The 20411-nt window shown below is 33.7% G+C and overlaps 1 long non-coding RNA gene across 10 annotated transcripts; it reads left to right on the top strand.

Moving 5' to 3' along the window:
- The first annotated feature begins 355 nt into the window (after positions 1-355).
- LOC126724097 (uncharacterized) lies at positions 356-15078 on the top strand. 10 transcript variants are annotated; one of them, XR_007654609.1, is made up of 7 exons: positions 1232-1765; positions 1962-2874; positions 4238-4485; positions 4810-4882; positions 8410-8562; positions 8951-9069; positions 14593-15078. It is a non-coding gene; the product is annotated as an uncharacterized LOC126724097 (long non-coding RNA). The 10 variants fall into 10 exon arrangements; XR_007654608.1 differs by lacking the exon at positions 14593-15078 and adding an exon at positions 6960-7258 and having other exon boundaries at positions 8951-9578; XR_007654604.1 differs by lacking the exon at positions 8410-8562 and having other exon boundaries at positions 14593-15076.
- The last annotated feature ends 5333 nt before the right edge of the window (positions 15079-20411 follow it).

Raw genomic sequence — 20411 nt, 5'->3', positions numbered from 1 at the left:
TTCCTGAAGGGGGTGATAAGATTCTTCACTAACTGCCACAAGACATACTTTCATAACTCTGATACGCAGTAAAAGCCAAAGGCACCCAACTAATTCACCATGTCTAGAAGCATAATGTCCACGGATCCATTGTGGTGTGGCATGAGGTAAAACGACGTCGTTTTGAGTGTCTTTTTTTTTTTTTTTTTAAAAAAAACAAAAACTGATATAAAACGACGTCGTTTGGACTTAACATTAATTTTAATGACATGTTCAAAACGGCGTCGTTTTATCCTAGGTTAAAAATTTCTCTTTCCCATTTATATACCTAACTGATTACTCTCTTTCTCGTCACAAGACTCACAACCTTTGCTCTCTCCTTAGCCTCTGCCGCCCATTGCCGCTTGAACCACAGTCCTCAATCACTCACTGCCACCGTTCTCCACATGTTCACCTCTCCTCTCTCCTTTTTTTTTTAAAGCAATTCTTTGGAAGTTTCTGAAGATGGTCTTGATGCTCAACACAGCTACAAGGTAATATGCTTCTCCAGTTCTCCTCCTAGTATGTGAATTTATTTGATGATTAATGCCTAGGCTTTTATACTTTCCTTTGATTGTGAATTTGCTTAAGGTATTTTTGTGGGTATTAGAGAAATATAATGAATATGTTTGTTTCTTTGTTTATTTATTTTTATTTTTATGAATATTTGAGTTGTTGGATGTTTCAATCATGTGGGTTGTTTAATCTGTGGTATGGTTTTTTTTTTTTTTTTTTTTTAAACCGAATTAATCGCACCGAACCGGCACTACAAAACGCGGGGTTTAAAACGCGGTTTCAAATTTAGGTAGTGTCGCACTGCGTTTCAGCCCCTTTTTTATTATTATTTTTTTTTAAAGCCGGATTTGTTGACTTTCTGTGCGTGAACAGTGCATCTGTATACTGTTTACGGACCCACAAATTTCACTTTTTGACAACTTTTTCATTAAAAATGGGTCCCACGATACTATTTACACATTTAAAAATTATTTTACTATAGTGTTTTCAGTTTCAGTTTTCAGTTTCAGCAAAAATAAGCTCAATCCAAACGGACCCTAGTCTGAAGCCGCGCGTTTAAAACGCGGCTTTAGTTTGGGATGGGGCTGCATTTTATAAACGGGGCCTAAAATTTTTCCTATAGCCGCAGGTGGCTTTAGGCTTGGTATAAAATGTCACACGAAAATCATTTCAGCCCTTTTGTTCACCAAACGCTCGCTGACCCTCTACCTCCCATTAGATCAGGTCTAAGCTGATCTAGATCTTCCATAGCTGACCTATAGCCGCCGAGCTCCTTCCCTGACCACTTCACCATCTCCGCCGCGTCCATCTCCGGCCTCTACATTGCCATTAAGAACAGCCTCGATGTCGAACCCACAAGCCCTCCATCTCCGCCTCCATTGCGCTGACCCTCTTCCTTCAAAACAAAAACATAAACCCATCGCCGCCACAACCACCATCAGAGCCGAACCCACAAGCCCACACCTCTTCCTCTTCCTCTTCTCCAGATGGGTTTGTGATCGAAGAGACAAATGGGTCATTGAACCAACCGACAGTGGTGGTTGAAGAAAAGAAGCTGAATCGGACGGCTGAGCTCGCTACTTCGACTGGTGGAGCTTTGGCACTCGCTGTGCTTTGTAACAAAGCTCACTCACTCTAAACTCTCTCTCTCTCTCTCTCTCTCTCTCTCTAAAACCCTCCCCAAATCCTAGCCTCCTCCTCTCTCTCTCTCTTGCTTCCATGGAGTTTTGGGGTAAGCTTTTCATCTCCACTATCATCATCTTCCTTGTATTAGGGTTAGGGTTTCATATTCCTCTTTGTATACCATACTCACACACTTCTGTCTCTCTCCTTTCATTTTCGTTCTTATCCTTAATATTTGTATATTTGTTTCCTGTTGTTCATATGATTGTTTGTGTTTTTGTTGCCATGGTTGTGTTGTTATGAAGCTTGAAGGTACTCGTTGTTCTACCTACCCTGTTGTTGAAACTGGAAGTTGTTTTTGTAAAAATTGTTTTGGTTTTGGAAAAAGTCATTTCTAGTTTTTCTACTGACTCTGTTTTTGTTACTGTATGTGTAAGAATCATGGTTCATGGTTCATTGTTTATATTTTTTTGCTGTTCTGTTGTTTTTGTGTTGGGAAAGTACTTTCTCGTTTTTCTGCTGAATTTGGTTCTGTTTCTTTTTGTAAAAGCTGTGTTTTATATTTCTCAGATTTTAGTTTTTTTTGTTTAGAGCTACTTAGTTTTTAGTTTGTAACTTGGTATAATTCAAAATGATTTTTGCATTCTTTGTTTGAATGTTGTATTATAATTGGTGGGATATCTTGTAAATTCTTTAGTAGTTTGCTTGGATCTTGTAAATCTTAGATTGTAATTCTTTTGGAAACCATTTCAGAGTTCTTTTAATGAAATTTGTGATTACTTATAAAAAAAATATATAAAAAGAAAAAACTCTCCTTGACGAATCAGATATGCCTTATATCACTGGGTTTTATTCTTAGGGAACATATATCTACATAGAGAGCATATTTTTCTTTTTGATTGGCTGAAAAATCATTCTTGGTGTAGGAGAGCAGGTTTATCCATATGCATCTGCATCATATTGCTTCTATCAGTGGTCACATTACCCATTTGAATAAAAATTTTAAGACCCAAAACTTTTACAAAAGAGTCCTCTCTGCTGCCAAATCAATTTCCAGAGTTGGGGGACCATGGCCCAACTTCTCTTTATATTTTTTTTCTTAAATTTGATTAATTTCTGATAATCAATGTGCTTTTGTTTCAGGTTTTTGGGTAGCCATTGCAGGCGAGCCAGCCTGTGGTGTCTACTTCTAGAGTTTCCTCCATTGCAGAGAAAGAGGTACTGATCTTTGTTTTCCTTTTTATTTGTTTATAGTTCTACTATGGTTCACTTTACTGAAAAAGAAAATTGGGTTTGCTTGCATATCTGAAGAAAGTCAAATTTATGCTGAAATGTGCTTGGAATTTGTTGGTTTGGTGTGGCCAATGAGCACCTGTTTTAAATGTTACCTTTACCCCTTTTATTAGCGTAAGATTGAGGGTGAAGTCACTTTTACAAAACTCAGTGGGTGCGTGTGTAACTTAAAAAAATGTATGATGTTTTGGTGTGAACAATTTTGTTGAGTTTTGCATGCCAAGAATTTTGATACTTGCCCATTTACTTTTGTAATTGAAACTTGGAAGAAATATTTTTTTTTTCCTTGGAGTTTTGTTAATTATAGACCATGTAGAATGATCATTGTGATTAGATAGAACTGGACCTGTCATTTCTTTGCCATTTCTCTAAATTAATGTTTTTCTTAGAATAAATATTTTGAATAATTTGTACAGTTACCAATGGAGCTAGAGCAATGTCACATTTGTAGGGTTACAAGAAATATGGGAGACATAAGCTGAGAGAGTTTGGAAAAAAGATCATGGATCTTTGTTTTAACTCTAACCCACCAACTGAATGGAAAAAGGTGGTGGATTCGGGTATGAACAAATGGAAATGGAGTAGTCTACAAGCTGTTATTAGTAAGCTGACATGGGGAGCTACTATACAGTGCCGTAGTTGGATTCAAAGACACAAAATTGTCCAAGGTGAACAAGTCAAGTCTGAATAAATTTTTGTCTAGTGACTCTAGTCTGTAGTCCTTCATATGAGAGATAAAATAAAAGCCCATGTAGCTACTAAAGAAAGGTCATGTTACTGGGGATTCCATTTCTGTTGTGTATACTAGAGCTTATTGAAATGTAGTTGCAGTGTTCTTAGTCAGTTAGTTGTAGCTGTGTTTTGTTCCATTGTGTCCATAACTGAGATTGTGTACGGATAGGCCAAAAATAAATAAATAAAGAGATTTTTTTTTTTAATCAATCTCTATCATTTTTTATTTTATTTTATTGCAATGATCACCTTTAATGCTTTTAACAAATTCAATGATTTCCAAAATTTGAAACTTTCTAAATTTTCTTTTAGAGTCTCTACACGTGCACTTGTGTGAAGAGGCTAGCATATATAATATATAGATTATACACATACATTCAGCTAGTAGAGATGCAGAGGGTGTAAACTGCATTATGTCAAATTCATCATTTTTTTTTTTTTTTTTTGGATGATTTTAATGTTCTTTAGCTTACATTGTCATTAATAATGATTTTTACTTTTTTAAGCAAAAACTAGTCTTGCCACTCACACCAACCCTTGGTGCTTTTCTTTCCAGGTACAATCAATTAATTGAGTCAGGTGGATTCTAACTTAAAAGTTGGACCTGTGAGACTCTTCTGCTCTACCAACTGCAATTTCTAAGGGCTTTCAAAGCTGAATTGAGAGAACCATCCAAACCAAGCGACTGGTCTCACTAGTACTAAGTCTCAGTAAGCTTTTAGTCATGGACAGGACGATCCTCACCTCTGATAAATCATCCAACTCATCCCCATTGAACCCTCCTTCCCGGATAATTTGCCATGTGTATGTTCCTTCCCAAACTGTCTCTTCTTTTCTTTCTTTATAAAAAATGTTATAGCTTAATTTTTTATTCAAATGCAGTTAGCATATCGGTATTAGTTTTGATGCATAGTGAAGTATATGCTAAAGTTAAACAAATCCTATTTTTATATGCATATGCACTATAAACTATCTGTTACCACAGCTTATGCATGACATAAGTTTGTATGGCTTACTTTTATTGAATTATATTATGCTCTTATTATATTTGTAAAGTTTTAAGTTTTATATTTAATTTGAGGTTATTTGAGTAGTTCATTATATCTATTCCATTCTCTCTCCCGGTAGGTGCCAGAAGCAATTAACATAATATACATGCCCTCGTTGCAATTCACGATACTGCTTCCTCCAGTGCTACAGGGTAAGTGGAATTTGCTTTGTCCTATTTTTGTAATTATGTTTTTTCTATATTCTGTGTCGAAGGCATGAGGTTTGATTTTGGTTGATGTTCTTTGAAAATTACTTCCTGTTCTTTTGAAAGCAAAAGTTACATGTATTTTAATTTGTAAGAGCAAGTAGTGTTTTCTATATGCTTACTTTGATTTATGAATTTTTTGTAGTTGCCTTAGAAAAAAGAAAAGAAAAGAGGGGGATGGTGAGATCTTGATTCTATTGCTTACTTTGAATGTAGCTTAACAAATACCAAGTGTGTTCTAGTGCATTCAAGTGTGTTCTGTGACCAAGCACCCAAAGTTAGAAGCAGTGTTGGTCTACAATCAAAGTTCTTTAAAAAATATATAAATAAAAAATAAAAACAAATACCTTGATTGAGAACACAGCTGCAAGTTAAAGTTGATAATCATTAGATTTTTTTTTTCTCCCTTCTCTTTTGTGGTCCAGGTTAGTGCTGCTGCAGCACAACTGTATTGAGGCATGCTTACTGCCAAAAAACCTGAACCATGCCCAAAATTGCATTGCAAGTCCTAGGAATGTTGTAGAATCAAAAGCTTAGGAGTAATTTATAGCACTTTTATTGAACTATTGAGAATAATGCTTTAAAATTGATAAATTGCTATGCAATGTCTGAGATGATGATTTATAGTAGTGCTACTTTTTGTAGTGTTTTTTAATTGAACTTTCACAAAAATGTGTTCTATATCTACAAAGCCCGTGATCAACATTTGAATTAGCAGTTTTAGTAGGATTCTAAAAGGTGCTTATTTCAACTTAGTAGTGCTTTTGACAAACTGTTTAAAGTAGTGGTTTTATAATTGATATAAGGAGTTGGGTCTGCAAAAGCTTTTCTGGTCATATGGATTGATTATGCTAGGATTTTTTGAACTTTATTCTCAGCTCAACGACATATACAAATTATTTGGTGACTAGAGTTAAATGGAAAGATAAACCATATTAACAAGTCTACAACCATAAGCCAAACATAAAGGACAACGAAAATATAGGTTTTTTGCGGTGGACCGGTGGTGGTTGATGGTGGGTGGGTATGAGTTTTATGGTTTGGTTTTGGGTTTGGGTTTGTGATTTGATTTTGGTTTTGTTTTTGTTTGTGATTTTGGTGGCTGTGACAGTGGGTTTGAGAGAAGACATACACAGAGGAAGAGAGAGGAAGAGATAGATTGAGAATAAAAAAGAATTAAAAAATAATAAAGAAATAATATTTTAATTAAGTGGTAAAACATATAAAACTTTTGATATTGAGTGTATTGTAAAGTGGTATGTTAAAATAGATAAAGTAGGGTTTTAAGATGTTAAATGCTAAAATATTTGCATTCTTTGATGAGAATGCTCTTGGTAACCAATGGTAAACGGGAGAAGGAAAGTAGGTCAGTATGTTTCAATGCTATGTAGTACACTACCATCTTAAAATGCAACCCTGACCTAAAGTTAAAAGTTGAGCAAAATATCTTGAAATAATTTACAATAATTTGTGTGTACATGAGTCCAATGTGGAGCTTTATTGATTGCTTCAAGTCTCCGATACTTTAAGTTTGATAGGAAATGTGTAATCTTTCATTAAGCTACTCTATTATAATAATTGAGGGCTAAGTCAAAAAATGCAAAAAGGTGACTTTAATTGAACATTTGTGATTCACAGCTAATACTAGGACCCACAAAAGTACACATAAATGAGGTAAATTATTACAAAGGAGTTATGTGATCTAATTCAAGCCATGCATGATGGCACCACTGTTAAACTAGCTAGTTTATTACAAAGGGAGTGTGTGTGGCTGGTTTCAATGTGACAAAAGAATGGTACAAAACTAGCTAGGGTCCAAACCTCCATTTACCAAACCCTGTTGGTGCTGGTGAGGTGAGTGATAAACAACTGTCTCTTTTCCCAATAGAATTGTGAATCTCAAAAAAAAATATCTCCATCATGTGAGTGCCTTTATGAAACACTGATCTATATTATTATCAAAAAAAAAAAAAAAAAAAACACTGATCTATATTAACAATGTGCAAATTACCTGCCTTAACAGTTGTTTCCAAGACCCTGTGGCCATCAACACCAACAACCTGAAGACGGCCACTACCCCTAGTAATATAAGTCACCTACAATGCTAAGTCACAAGAAAATCCAAGAGAGCACATAGCACTCCAATCCAACCTAACAAGGTCAGCTCCAAGCCCAACTTCACCAACCAAAGGAAGGTTATTAGTGTTCAAGACCACAACCCTTCCACCTTTCTTAATGTCCACGTCTAATGGAGCCTCCTCACAATTCAATGCCATACCCTCTCGATGTTCTTTCTTTGGTTCAGGCATTTTTGTTTGTGGGGTTTGTGATGCTTAAACTTGAACCATTTTGGTTTTTGCATTTTTTTGCATTTTACTTTCTCCTTTTGACTTACATTGTATGCAATTGATTGTTGTCTTATGATAATTACTGAGAGTATTTTTTTTTTTTTTTTTTTTTTGGAGAAGTACACTTTAGATGCTATATGTCCTTTTGTTGTATTTTGCAAATATCTGTAACCCAAGTAATTTGGTGGGCTATGATTCCTATAACTCATGTTGTATCTGTCGTAATAAAATTACACCAACCCTGTGGACTTAGCAGAGTGTGCTTAGTTGATTATCAAAAAAAGCACAGTGTGCTTGTGTATGTACTGATATTTTTTTTTCTTTCTTTTGTGTTGTTTGCATGCTATGGTCTCATCTCATGTCCCATTTAGAGTTTCCACCCCTTTTTCCCCCTAAGGACATCTTAAGAAAATCTTGATTATTATAGTGCTTCGGTTCTTTAAGTAAGATAGACAACGATATTTTTAAATTGTTTTTATAAGTACGAGTTTTAGTAATTGATATAAAATTACTGTCATTTGTGTCTCACTTTCACCTGAATCTATTACTAGCTGTTTGTTTGATTAGAATTTATTATATCAATTTGACTTATCAAAAAAAAAGAATTTATCATATCAATTTGAGTCTTTTTATTATATTTTTAGTTTGCTCAAAGTAAATCTCAAAATGTTCAAAACTAGCTCAAACTGATATTTGCCATACTTCAAAAACTAGGGTCTAGGGTTTGGATTGAATATGCTTAACCTAATAGGATTTTTTGTAAAATGTGCAAGTTAAGAATGAGTACCAGAAAATACTGTTTTAACTATGTTGTTTTTTGTTTGTTTTACTTCTCAAATAAGTTTTGACCTGGTGATATTCTTTAGTCAAATAAATAATTTTGTGTAATCTGTTTAAATGGAGATAAGATAACCATACTCTCATTTGACTAATTGCATTCTTCCTCAATTTTCTCTTTGATTAAAGTCTTAGAAAATTTGTTACCCTTTTCTTGTGTCAAATTCTCCTCTTGCATCTTCTGACATCAGGTGTTTATTGTTTGCTTTGTGAGATATTTGTGGTCTACACAATTTTTAATATTTTTTAAATCTTGCTTGTAATGATATGGAGAATTTATTGCCATAGGAAAATGTAGTAGGCTAGCATGGGAGATGGTGCTAAAAGGGCAGAAGTGTTGGTCACCAAAGGAAAAAAAGCCCTTTCTTTAGAGAAATTCAGTTATTAAAGGAAAGAAAATGAGTAGGGAAATCGTGAACTTTTGATGCTGTGAACAGGAGGGTAAGTGAAGAGTATTTGAGACCCCTTTTTAGAACTTATGTTCTGCTGTACCAATGCGGTCATTGATATTGTGGAAAAAAAAATCCTGTTGAATGTTGTGGATAGATATGATACTTTCTGGATTTCAAGTATGGATTTATATTTTTTTAAAGATACATTCTTGGATAATTATCATAATGCTTGTTTATAAGAATTTGCATGTGTAAACAGTTGAATAAAACAAGGGGACTTTATTCTGGTTCATTAACAGTTACACTGTAACCAAGCTCACTGTTTGTAGTGGCATTGGACTTTGATATAGTATGGAGTGGAAGTGTACTGTACTTTGCTTCCTTTTATCATCTAAAATAGTAGGTGCAGATTATTTATCTCATTTGCATTTTTGTAGTTGCTGAAATATCTGGTAGGAAGGAGGAAAAGGGTGAAGCAATTGATGAGGACTGAATCTGGTCTCAAAGTCCAGCAACTAGACATTCTGCAAGAAGCATTAAATCTCACTGCAAATAGGTTTGTATTTTTTTGTTGCACAATTCATGTTCTAGTTCTCCCATTAATAACTTCAAGACTTGACTCTCTTATTCATTCTTTTTCACTTTATATGGTCAACTATGTTCGGCAGTATGTATGGGTGCCTGGGGTTTTCCAATTCACGATTTTATGCGAAGCCATTGGCAGAGCTTATAACACTACAAGTAAGAGAGATACTTGTAGCAAATACATAAATTATAGATCATCAAATGCACCATAGAAAACCAGGTTTTCATGTGTATCTTAAATTTCAACCTAGAAGTAGCCAACAAAAACTGTTGATTGAGGCTCAAATGACACTAATATGCAGCATGTATCCAAGGGAAAACCTTCTACAGTGTACAAAGCTCACATTGTCATTACAGCCTAGGAGTAGATGAATTACAGCCTAGGAATAGATGAATTTGCATTAAAGATTGATAATTTTCCCGTATTTGTTAGAGATATTGATTTGTGACAGGTTTGAGAAAATTCTAGTTTGATATTTAGTTGAAATTTTGGCTTGTTATTTTTTTTCAACAAGCTGGAATTTTTTGTATGTGTGACAAGTTTGTAAAACATAAGCAGGTTTGTAAAAACTCATCTGCCCAGAAAGGAAATAAAAAGGAAAAAAAAAAAAAAAACTATAGCTGCGTTTTTAAAACGTGGCTATAGACAAATTCCTAACAGGAATTCGGGGGTCTTAGGCCGTCACCAAGGGAGCTATGGCCGCACTTTTTAAACGCGGCCTAAGGTTAAACCTTGGGCCGCGTTTAGGCTGCGTTTTAAACAGGGCTATAGGACTTGGTCTTGGGCCGCGGTTAAAAAGTGCGGCCATAGGGCCGTCAGTCTTATAGTCATAGGTTCTAGGCCGCATCAGAAAGCGCGGCCTAAAAAAACGCGGCTATAGGCTATAGCCACGTTTTTTTGACATATAGCCGCGTTTTAAAAACATGGCCATAGAACCTTTTTTTTGTAGTGCGGAATAGTGCACCGCACCTTGTGTAGACTGGTTCCCACCCCTTCACAAGGGAGGTGCGGTTAGGGATGAGGGAAAACCAAATGAGGAAAACAACTTAATTTACTTCAATCATGATAGAAAAATAACTGCTTTCTAAGTTTAAAATAAAACAAAAACCAGAATAATTAATCCAAAACACGACATAAAAACATTCACAAATAAGGAAAGGAACTTCATCCATTATAGAAAAATGGCTTCTTGCTAAAGTTAACATAAACAAACAGAAACCAAAATTTTAATCTAAACCAGAACCTTAAAACATTCACTAATATGGAAAGGAACTTAACAAACTTCAACTATGAGTATGTTGGGATTTTGTGCAATTTACCTAAAACCTTTGTTGAACGGATTGGTTTGTAAATTGATGTGTTTCCTTCGACATGTGTTTTACTTGGTCAATTTTGATAACGGTTTGGTTTAATCATTTGGTGCTCAAAAGGAAAATTCATGAGAGATGTTACCTCTATTTTGAAGTGATGTGTCTTATGTTGTGTTTATATATGCACATTTGCTTGCAGTAGAGAATTAAAATGCCTTAGCTTTGTGTTGTGGCACTATGAGTTCTTGTATGCTTGTTTGGTTCCTGCTTGGGAAGGGGTGCTTGTCTTAGGACTGACAAGCTAGGCTTTAGGGCCTTCGGTTTGATTTTAGGGGATTGTTTCGATTTATGGAGATAAATATGATGGTCCTTGTTATTGATAGGCTTGATCATTGTGTATTTGGGTTACGATATTCTTGGTGATAGACCCAGTGACTATATTGGCCGATTATGTGATGCCCAATTGATGTAAAATTGTTTGGGATAGACACGTTTTTGGAAACTACTTATGGAAACTATATTTTCCCAAAAACTATTGTGTCGTAACCTTAAATGTCCATTGGCACTAGGACCCTCATTTATTTGAGTTGACTCGATGAGCATTTGAGAAAGTCCATTGGCACTACTAGGATGAGCATTTGAGTAAGTCCATTGGCACTACTAGGACCCTCATTTCTCTAAGTTGACTCTGTGAGTATTTGAGAAAGTCCATTGACACTAGGAGTATTTGAAAAGGTTGAGATTGAGGAACCCCACCAACACCAACAATACCATTGGTCTCAATATTCTGCATTTAACAACCAAAGACTACATTTAACAACCAAAGAGAAGGTAGAAGAATTAGAACATGTTATTTATTTATTTATTATTATTATTATTATTAAGTGAAACAGAATTTGACAAGCTAAATGAACCCCACAAAACAAATTTTTGATTACATTGTAGAATAAGATTTTAATTCCTTCTTGTGGTTTAAAGCATTCAAAATAGACCTCAAATTCTGATGATAAATGCTCATCTATTATTGAGACTTTGTTATTGATAAGAATTCATAGCTATACAAACTTACACACATGATGATCATAAGACCAAAATGCTAGTAAGAAACTCTCTGTTGGTCCATTTTGTATAGACCAAGCTCAAATAAAGCTTCCTTGCCTTGTAAGAGCTTGTTGTGACAATGGGTTGAAATATAAAGTTAAAAAATTTTAGATGCAATGGAAACTTAAGTATAGATTTACCTGAGTGGAATCAGTGTGTACTACTCTACTCCGCTTAGTAGCCCTATGAACCATACCATCAGTCTCAATATTCTGCCTTTAACAACCAAAAAGAATGTAGTAGAATTAGAACTCATCATTGTTATTATTATTGTTGTCGTTGGATGGAACTCATGTTACCTCTAATAAAGAGAAACCAAATTTGACAAAACCACAAAACAGGTATTAAACAACATGGTAGAACAGGATTTAACTCTTGAGCTAAAGCATTCAAAATAAAAATCTGAGTAAAAACCCTTACATATGAGACTTGTGATAAAAAGTCATCGCTATACAAATACACATACAAGTGATCATAAGGTCATGCTCCATTTTGTTATAAATCAAGTTCAAATAGCACGTTTAATATTAAGTTAAAAATTTTAAATGCAAAGAAAACTCGAAAGTATAGATTACCTCAGTGTGTGTTTGAGATGAAGGTACTCGAATTTGCCTAGTAACCCTTCTATTATCAACTCTATCAGCTGATCTAAATAAGTTTAAAGTTTCATCATATTGCCATCCAGTAATATTGGATTCCTTAACCTTGCCTTCAACCTCATTCACCAGTTTTTTGAGACAATCCTCACTATTCCTGCGATTCTTGAAAAATGATTCACTTAGCAATTGTTCAGCCGTGGGCCTGGTTTTAGGATTTGTTCTCAGGAAATTCATCACTATTCCATGGAATTCGTCGGACAATTTTTCGGATTCGTAATATAATTCTCATATCCATATGGTAACCCAATCCTTTTTTTATTTTGTTCTAGCTAAGGCACTGACTTAGGGAGGGAAGTTAGAGGAGGACCACCATGGAATGACTCTAATGTGCAAATTCCAAAATTCCATATATCATTCACCTTAGCTTTGTTGTTATTACATTCTAGTGGATCACGTTCTAGTGCAATCCAATATGGCACTGAGTCTTTGCCTTTTACGTACTTGGAACTTGAGTTCGAGGTACCAAAGTCAAAGATTTTAATTGATCCATTCGAGTCTATCAAAATATTCGATGGCTTCAAGTTTTCGTGAAATTTATCTTGTTCGTGAAGAAAAGACAAAGCCGTTAGAGTTGTTTTCAAAGTAATGGCAATCTGTCGCTTGTTTAACTCATGAGGCAAATAATATTTTATCGATCTTAAAGAATACATGAATGACAATACCACCCAAATACGATCATTAGACCTAAAGAAACATTTGGCAGTAGGGTTGTTTTTGTGTGAGATCCTCCTTGCAATATGTAAAACACTCTCGAAATTTGAACTTGGTTTTTCAAGATGAATTATTTTGATTATCACCTCAGTGTTCAAATACTTGGCCTTGTAAACAGTGGAACTAGCACTGCTAGAAATTCTACTAATCAATTCGTAGGGACAAGAAGTTGATGGCCATCGGACCTCTAGATTAGCCATGATGGAGAAGAAGAAAATATAGCAGTTCTTGAACAAGAATCTTCAAGGGAAAAAAAAAAAAAAAAAAAAATACCAACCCCACCAGGACACCACTCTCAGATTTCATGCATTAGGTTTATTCTTAAGAGAACTTCTTGCTCTACTGCTAAACAAGAAGAAGTTCATTTTTTTTTTTTTTTGAGATTCTTGTTCAAAAACTGCCATATTTTCTTCTTCTCTATCATGGCTGATCGAGAGGTCCAATACATGAACTTCTCATTCCTACGAATTGATTGGTAGAATTTCTAGCAATGCTAGTTCCATTGTTTACAAGGCCAAGTATTTGAACACTGAGGTGGCAATCAAAATAATTCATCTTGAAAAACCGAATAATTCATCTTGAAAAACCGGGCTCAAATTTCGAGTGTTTTACTTTCTGCAAGGAGTATCTCACATGAAAACATCCTTACTGCTAAATGTTTCTATAGATATAATGATTGTATTTAGGTGGTATTGTCATTCATGTATTCTTTAAGATCGATAAAATATTATATTATTTGCTTCTTGTGTCAAACGAGTGATAGATTGCCATTACTTTGAAACCAACTCTCACGGCATTGTCTTTTCTTCACAAACGTGATAAATTTCACGGAAACTTGAAGCCATCTAATATTTTGATAGACTCGAATGGATTAGTTAAAATCTCTGACTTTGGTACTTAGAACTCAAGTTCTAAGTACATAAAAAGCAAAAACTCAGTGTCATATTGGATTGCACCAGAACGTGATCTACCAGAATGTAATAATGACAAAGCTAAGGCGGATGATATATGAAATTTTGAAATTTGCGCATTAGAATTATTCCATGGTGATCCTCCTCTAACTTCCCTCCCTAAGTTAGAGCCTTTGCTAGAACAAAATAAAGAAAGGATTGGGTTACCAGATGGGTATGAAAATTATATTACGAATCCAAAAAGATTGTCTAACGAATTCTGTGGAATGGTGATGAGTTGCTTGAGAACAAATCCTAAAACCAAACCCATGGCTGAACAATTGCTAAGTGAATCATTTTTCAAGAATCACAAGAATAGTGAGGATTGTCTCAAAAAACTGGTGAATAAGGTTGAAGGCAAGGTTAGGGAATCCAACATTACTGAGTGGCAATATGATGAAACATTAAACTTATTTAGATCAGTTGATGATAGAAGGGTTACTAGGCAAATTTGAGTACCTTCGTCTCAAACACACACTAAGGTAATTTATACTTTCGAGTTTTCTTTGCATTTAAAGTTTTGAACTTAATATTAAACGTGCTATTTGAACTTGATTTATAATACAATGGAGCATGACTTTATGATCACCTGTATTTGTATAGTTATAAATTTTTATCACAAGTCTCAAATTATATGTGAGGGTTTTTACTTAATACTTCTTTTGTGGGTTTGTCAAATTTGGTTCCATCCAACAAAAAAAATAAGAAAATAATAATGATCAGTTCTAATTCTGCTACTTTCTTTTTGGTTGTTAAATGCAGAATATTGAGACTGATAGTATGGTTCATAGGGCTACTAAGTGGGGTAGAGCAGTACACACTGATTCCACTCCGGTAAATCTATGCTTAAGTTTCCATTGCATCTAAAATTTTTGAACTTTATATTTGAACTCAATTGTCACAAGAAGCCAAGAAAAGTGTTATTTAAGCTTGGTCTATGACAAAATGGAGTAACGTACTAACATTTTGAGCTTATGACTGTTTGTGGGTTTGTATAACTATGAATTTTTATCAGTGACGAAATCTCAATTATATGTAAGGGTATATAGTCAAATTTCGGTGTCTATTTTGAATGCTAATTTAGACCACAAGGAGTTAAATCCTTTTCTACATTGTTATTTAATACTTTTCTACACTGTTAAATCCTTTTCACTGGAAACTAGTTCCATTTATTTAAAAATAAGAAAATAATAATAACAATTTCTAATTCTGCTATGTTCTCAATCTCAACCATCTCAAACAAACACGGAGCCAACTTTGGTAAATCTATATTTCTAGTTATGAATTTTTATCAGTAACAAAGTCTCAATTATATGCGAGGGTTTATAATCAGATTTCAGTGTCTATTTCAAATGGTTTAGACCACAAGGAGTGAAAAATCCTATTCTATAATTAACTTCACATTTCTTTTGTGGAGTTAATTTAGTTTGTCAAATTCGATTTCGCTATATTATTAACAGGTTCCATTTATCAAAAATATGAAAATAATAATAACAAGTTCTAATTCTACTACTTTTTTTTGTTGTTGTTAAATGCAAAATATTGAGCAACTTGTTAAATGTAGACTAGAGCAAGTTGTGATAGGGCTTTTCAATTTCAACCTTCTCAAACATATACTGAGCCAACTCATCAGGTAAATTTATACTTTTGAGTTTATTTTGCCTTTAAAATTCCAAACTTTATATTTGACCTCATTGTCAAACCAAGCTCTTACAGGGCAAGGAAGTGTCACTTGAGCTTAGTCTATGAAAAAATGGATCAACACATAGAACCTTACTAACATTTTAAGCTTATGATGACCGTGTGTGTGGGCTTGTATAGCTATGAATTTAAATTAATAACGAAGTCTCAATTATATGTGAGGGTTTTTAGTCATATTTCAATCTAGTCCAAGACTCCTTCATCACCCATAGCTGAATACATAAATTTTTGCTTGATTAACCGATGCACATAGATAGACACAGGTGTTCTCCAAAGTCCCTAACTTCCATAACTCTGATGTACTGTAATATTTTCCTGATGAGTCATCTCTTGTGTAATAAGAAACAGATTTTGGCCATGGCAGCTCATGAAATATCTCATCCGCTAAATCAAAATAAATGATTGACGGCTTCATATAATGGTTAGCACTCCGATAAATTGCCCCATTGCATTATATAGTCTTTTTGCTAAATGGAATGTTGCGGTTAAAAATATTGTCCTCATCCACCAGAATTGTCCTCCAAGTACAGGTCTTGAATGAAAAGATCTATCAATATCGAAAGTCTGATAGGGCCTTAATGTCTTGTGAACATCAGTGGAATAATCGTGGCAAAAGCCAAAACGGCGAAACCGACAAGAAAATGAATCAGGTGTTGATATTGGACTTGGTATGTTTTTGTAACTTTTGGTAGATGGGTTCCAAACCAAATATTGGGATGTACATATGTGCACATTATATAATTCAATACATAACAAGCCATTGCAAGAAGTCAAGTTTGTCTCAACATCTTTTTCACCCCACAATGGAAAACCATGAAAATCAACATCTACAGGTTGACCATGAATAGCACGGCTTCAAAATAGTGCTCCATAACCTGATGATAGAACACAATTGTCAGTCAAAATAAGGACGTTCATTCGGTTGGGGTTTTGAGATGCTCTCTGAAAGTGGGATTTAGCAAATTGGTGACTACTGATCAAAGTGTGCCATGCTTTGGATACGCACTTGAATTGCATAAGAGACTTCACTGGTAGTCTCGAAAGAATTTCCTCGACGAGGTTTGGTATAGTATAGCTTTATGGCCGTGCCTTGCAGATTCTCATACTCAGCTCAGGTCCTTGGCTCTCTATAATCAATATATAAGAAAAAGAATGGTTAAAGAGATACATTCTAAACCTTGTAATTAGGAATGTAACATATTAAAATTTATAGTAAAATGAAATCCTAAACAAAGTTGTGTGCGCTAATTTGAGGTATTGGGAGGACAGACTATATTTAGTTGAGAGCTCTTAGCTGATGGTTACTGTAAATCTGTAACATCCTGTTTTTGAGCATGTGAGCATTCTAATGTTAAAGGTGGTCTCTCTCTCTCTCTCTCTCTCTCTCTGTAATTGACTTGTAGTTTCTGCACAAGTGAGGCTTTCTCTGTTGCTTTTGCAGAAGTTGGGTTGTAAAATTTTTAAGTTTGTAGAAGTTATTAAAATTTAAAATTTGTAATTGATAAGTGGCTACTAAGTGTCAAAGAAAGAAGCAATTGAAAATTAGATGTCAACAATCTAGCAAATTGTAGAACTAAGTGGCTGCAAAATGAAATTGAAGAAACATGCCTATAGACACCTCCCAGGCTCCCATGCTAGGTGTCATTCAAAGAAAAAAACCAAAGGTTTTTATATAAACCATGCAATGTAACAAAAGTGTACTAAAGAAACTGAATTAATTCAAGAGCAAATACTCTGTTGTTTGCCGTGTCCCTTATCTCTGCATAAACCAAAATACTAAATTCTCTCTTTAACCAAATAATTAAAGCCAGAAGAAGTGTGTTGGTATTTGCCACCAGTTATAAAAGTTGTTGGTTGTGCTGTGCATTGCATTGGGCTTGCACAAAATTGGTTGTATTTGCCACCAATTAATGAAATCCTATTTTTTGTGTTATCATTTTTGTAAATATTTTGGCTTCTTCCTTATACTAGTACTTCGTAGGTGTCTTACCACATAAAATTCGAGACTTTGCCCCAAGGTTGACATTAAATGGGAAGAATATATATATATATATATATATATCAAAACGGTTTTCTTTTTAAAGTGCTGACAACTTAAAAAAAAATTAAAAATAGTGAGAAAAAGCAGAAAGAAAAATCGAGATTTTAAAAAATTGCACATAAAAAATTAAAAGTTGAATTGGATGCCAAATAGGCTTTTAATCTATTATCGATATTCTTAAAATTTAATACTACACACACTATCAAAATCTTAAAGTTTTTACAAGAAAATCCAAATCAAAATCACGGAAAGTAAAAGGAAATGGAAGAAGAGTACCTTTCAACAACACCATCCAAATCAATTGCACCATGGGTCTATTTGGGATCCACTTATTTGGTTGAAACTGAAAACTTTTTACTGAAAATACTGTAGATAAAAATAAAAGTTAGTTAAAATACTATAGTAAGACCGATGAATAGTACTAAAAAAGTGCAGTAGGGTCCATAAATAGTAGCAAAAATAAATTGGTTTTTTAATTTGAAACCAAACACACACGTAGTGATAGCAGAAAATCACAAAACCCAGTTAAACCCACAAAACTTAGAGCGAGAGAGAGAGATGAAAAGGTATACCTGAACTTTTTAATTTTCATTTCAAATTTGAGAGGACAAATTTTCTAGGAATAGTTGTTGCTAGGCGGGAGATGAAAATTTTGAGGGATCTTTTACCATGTATTGATTGATTCGATTTTATTTCTTACCTTTTACAAAAATTATCATTTTTAGTCCTACGTTTTGATCATGATCAATTTGGTTTCTATTATTATTTTTAAATTAATTTAATTAATTTGTTCCTTATTGTTGACGAAAAATGTCTATATGCCAATAAACTTAAAAGCTGACATTTACCACCAAAAAAAAAAAAAAACAATTTTAAAGTTGACATAGCTAATAAAATAATTAATAAATTTTAAAAAATGTCATGTCAGCAGCTAAATTGAAATTTCAATTTTAAAAAGAGAAAGAGAAAAAATGTGGGACTTTGTTTTTCTTGCATCTTTGTACACTTTCTTAGCAATGAAATGTAACCATCAAATTCCTTTTCTTTTTATTTTTTTGACTTCTTGGTAAGGGTTGGTTCTTTGTTGGTACAGAATCAGGTCTTTAAATTTTAAAGCATTATTAAAATGACACGGATAATACTAGTTTGGCACTTCATAGAGGGTGTGATTTGGTTCTACAGGATTCTGGCTTGCAGGATTAGTGGTGTTCATGGTGCGGTGTATTGTGGTTTTGGCTATTTTTAGCACTGTACTTTGCGATGAAGTTTAGCCAAAATCATAATTGCACCGTACTTTATTTTTACAGTCACATGTGTGGTATGATTTAGAGTTTAGCTAAAACTATAACCACAATGCATCTCATTTTTGCAGTCGCATATGTGGTGCGGTGTATAAAATGCGGGTTAAGGCATGTATATTTTACAAATTTTGGGGTCTTTCTACTCAGTCCAAAACTGATTTTTCCCTTTATTTTGGGCTTGTTTTAAACTATTAAGCTAGTTTTTCTTTATTTTTGGTTGGTTTTCCTAATCAACACTTGTTAGAGTTATTATTATTTTTTTTTTGAAAAACTAGGGTTATTAAACTATTAATAATATATTTAATATTAAAAAAATAAACATATTAATATATAGAGGATGCGGTGCGGTTTTCTTATTATAAAACCGCAAACTGCACTGCACTATACAATGTGATGTACTTTTACTTGCGGTTCGATGCGGTTATACTATTTTGCGAATGGTTTTGGTGCGAATTTTGCGGTCTGTGCAGTTTAGTGAACACCCCTAGGCATGATGATTGATTCATTTATTGGATCATATCCAATGTAACCATGAGTCATATCACTCACATTACAAAATACAATTCAGATCTATCATTAAAGGATCAGATTTAGTAGACATATTATAAATTAATCATGAACTAAATAATTAATTGCTATTGGTTTATTAATGACTAATAAGATCCATTAAAAATAAAAATCTGATTTTTCTATAGGAGTATGGATAAAATAATTGGGCCGTTTGGCTATGATGAAGTTAAATTCATATTATGAATATTTTATATTTTCTTTTTCTTTTTAACCGGCAATAAGTAGGGATGAATTGAAGATTTGAACTCAAAACAACATCACTAAATTATAAATTTGTTTACTGTGTTAGAAATATTTTTAATCATAAAATTTTTTACTGTATTAGAAATATTTTAATATATGAGGAGATACTATGCATCAAAGATATTTATGACCCGAAAAAAGGAGAGGCGGGTCTATGGGGTTGGATTAATGATATTGATACTGAAGATGATGACTTGGCAAAGGGATGGGTATTTGTTCAGGCAATATCAATAATAATCCTATGTCAATTGACAACTTTTCTTGGTTTATTTTTTAAAATACTTACTAAAAGAAATATGTTATAATTTGCCAACTAGTAGAGAGTTGAGATCCAAATGTTGAAAAAAGGTTGGCTTTGACATGTGGTAATAATATAAGGGAAATGTTAACAACCATTTTTAAAAAGTTTTTATGGTAAAAGAAAAAAAAAGCAATTAATGTTTTAACAACTTTTTCTTATAATGGTTTGTTAATAATTGTCTCTGAGTATTCGTTACGCCCATAATATAATAAGAGTTATCAAAATATAATATATATACACACACATATTAATACTACATGCAAACTCATGTGATGCACTAGAGTTAATAGTATACATATTATAGATATTTTGCAAGATACCATTTATGTAAAAAAAAAAAACATTCATAATAAAATAAAATACAATGGGAAGAAGTATTTAACTTCTATTCTTTTCCATGGCTTACAAGTGTTGTCTAACCTAG

This window comes from Quercus robur, chromosome 4, assembly GCF_932294415.1.
Source record: "Quercus robur chromosome 4, dhQueRobu3.1, whole genome shotgun sequence".
NCBI classification, from domain to species: Eukaryota; Viridiplantae; Streptophyta; class Magnoliopsida; order Fagales; family Fagaceae; genus Quercus; species Quercus robur.
The sequence above is the reverse complement of the archived record's forward strand: the minus strand, read 5'-3'. Positions and strand labels throughout refer to the sequence as shown.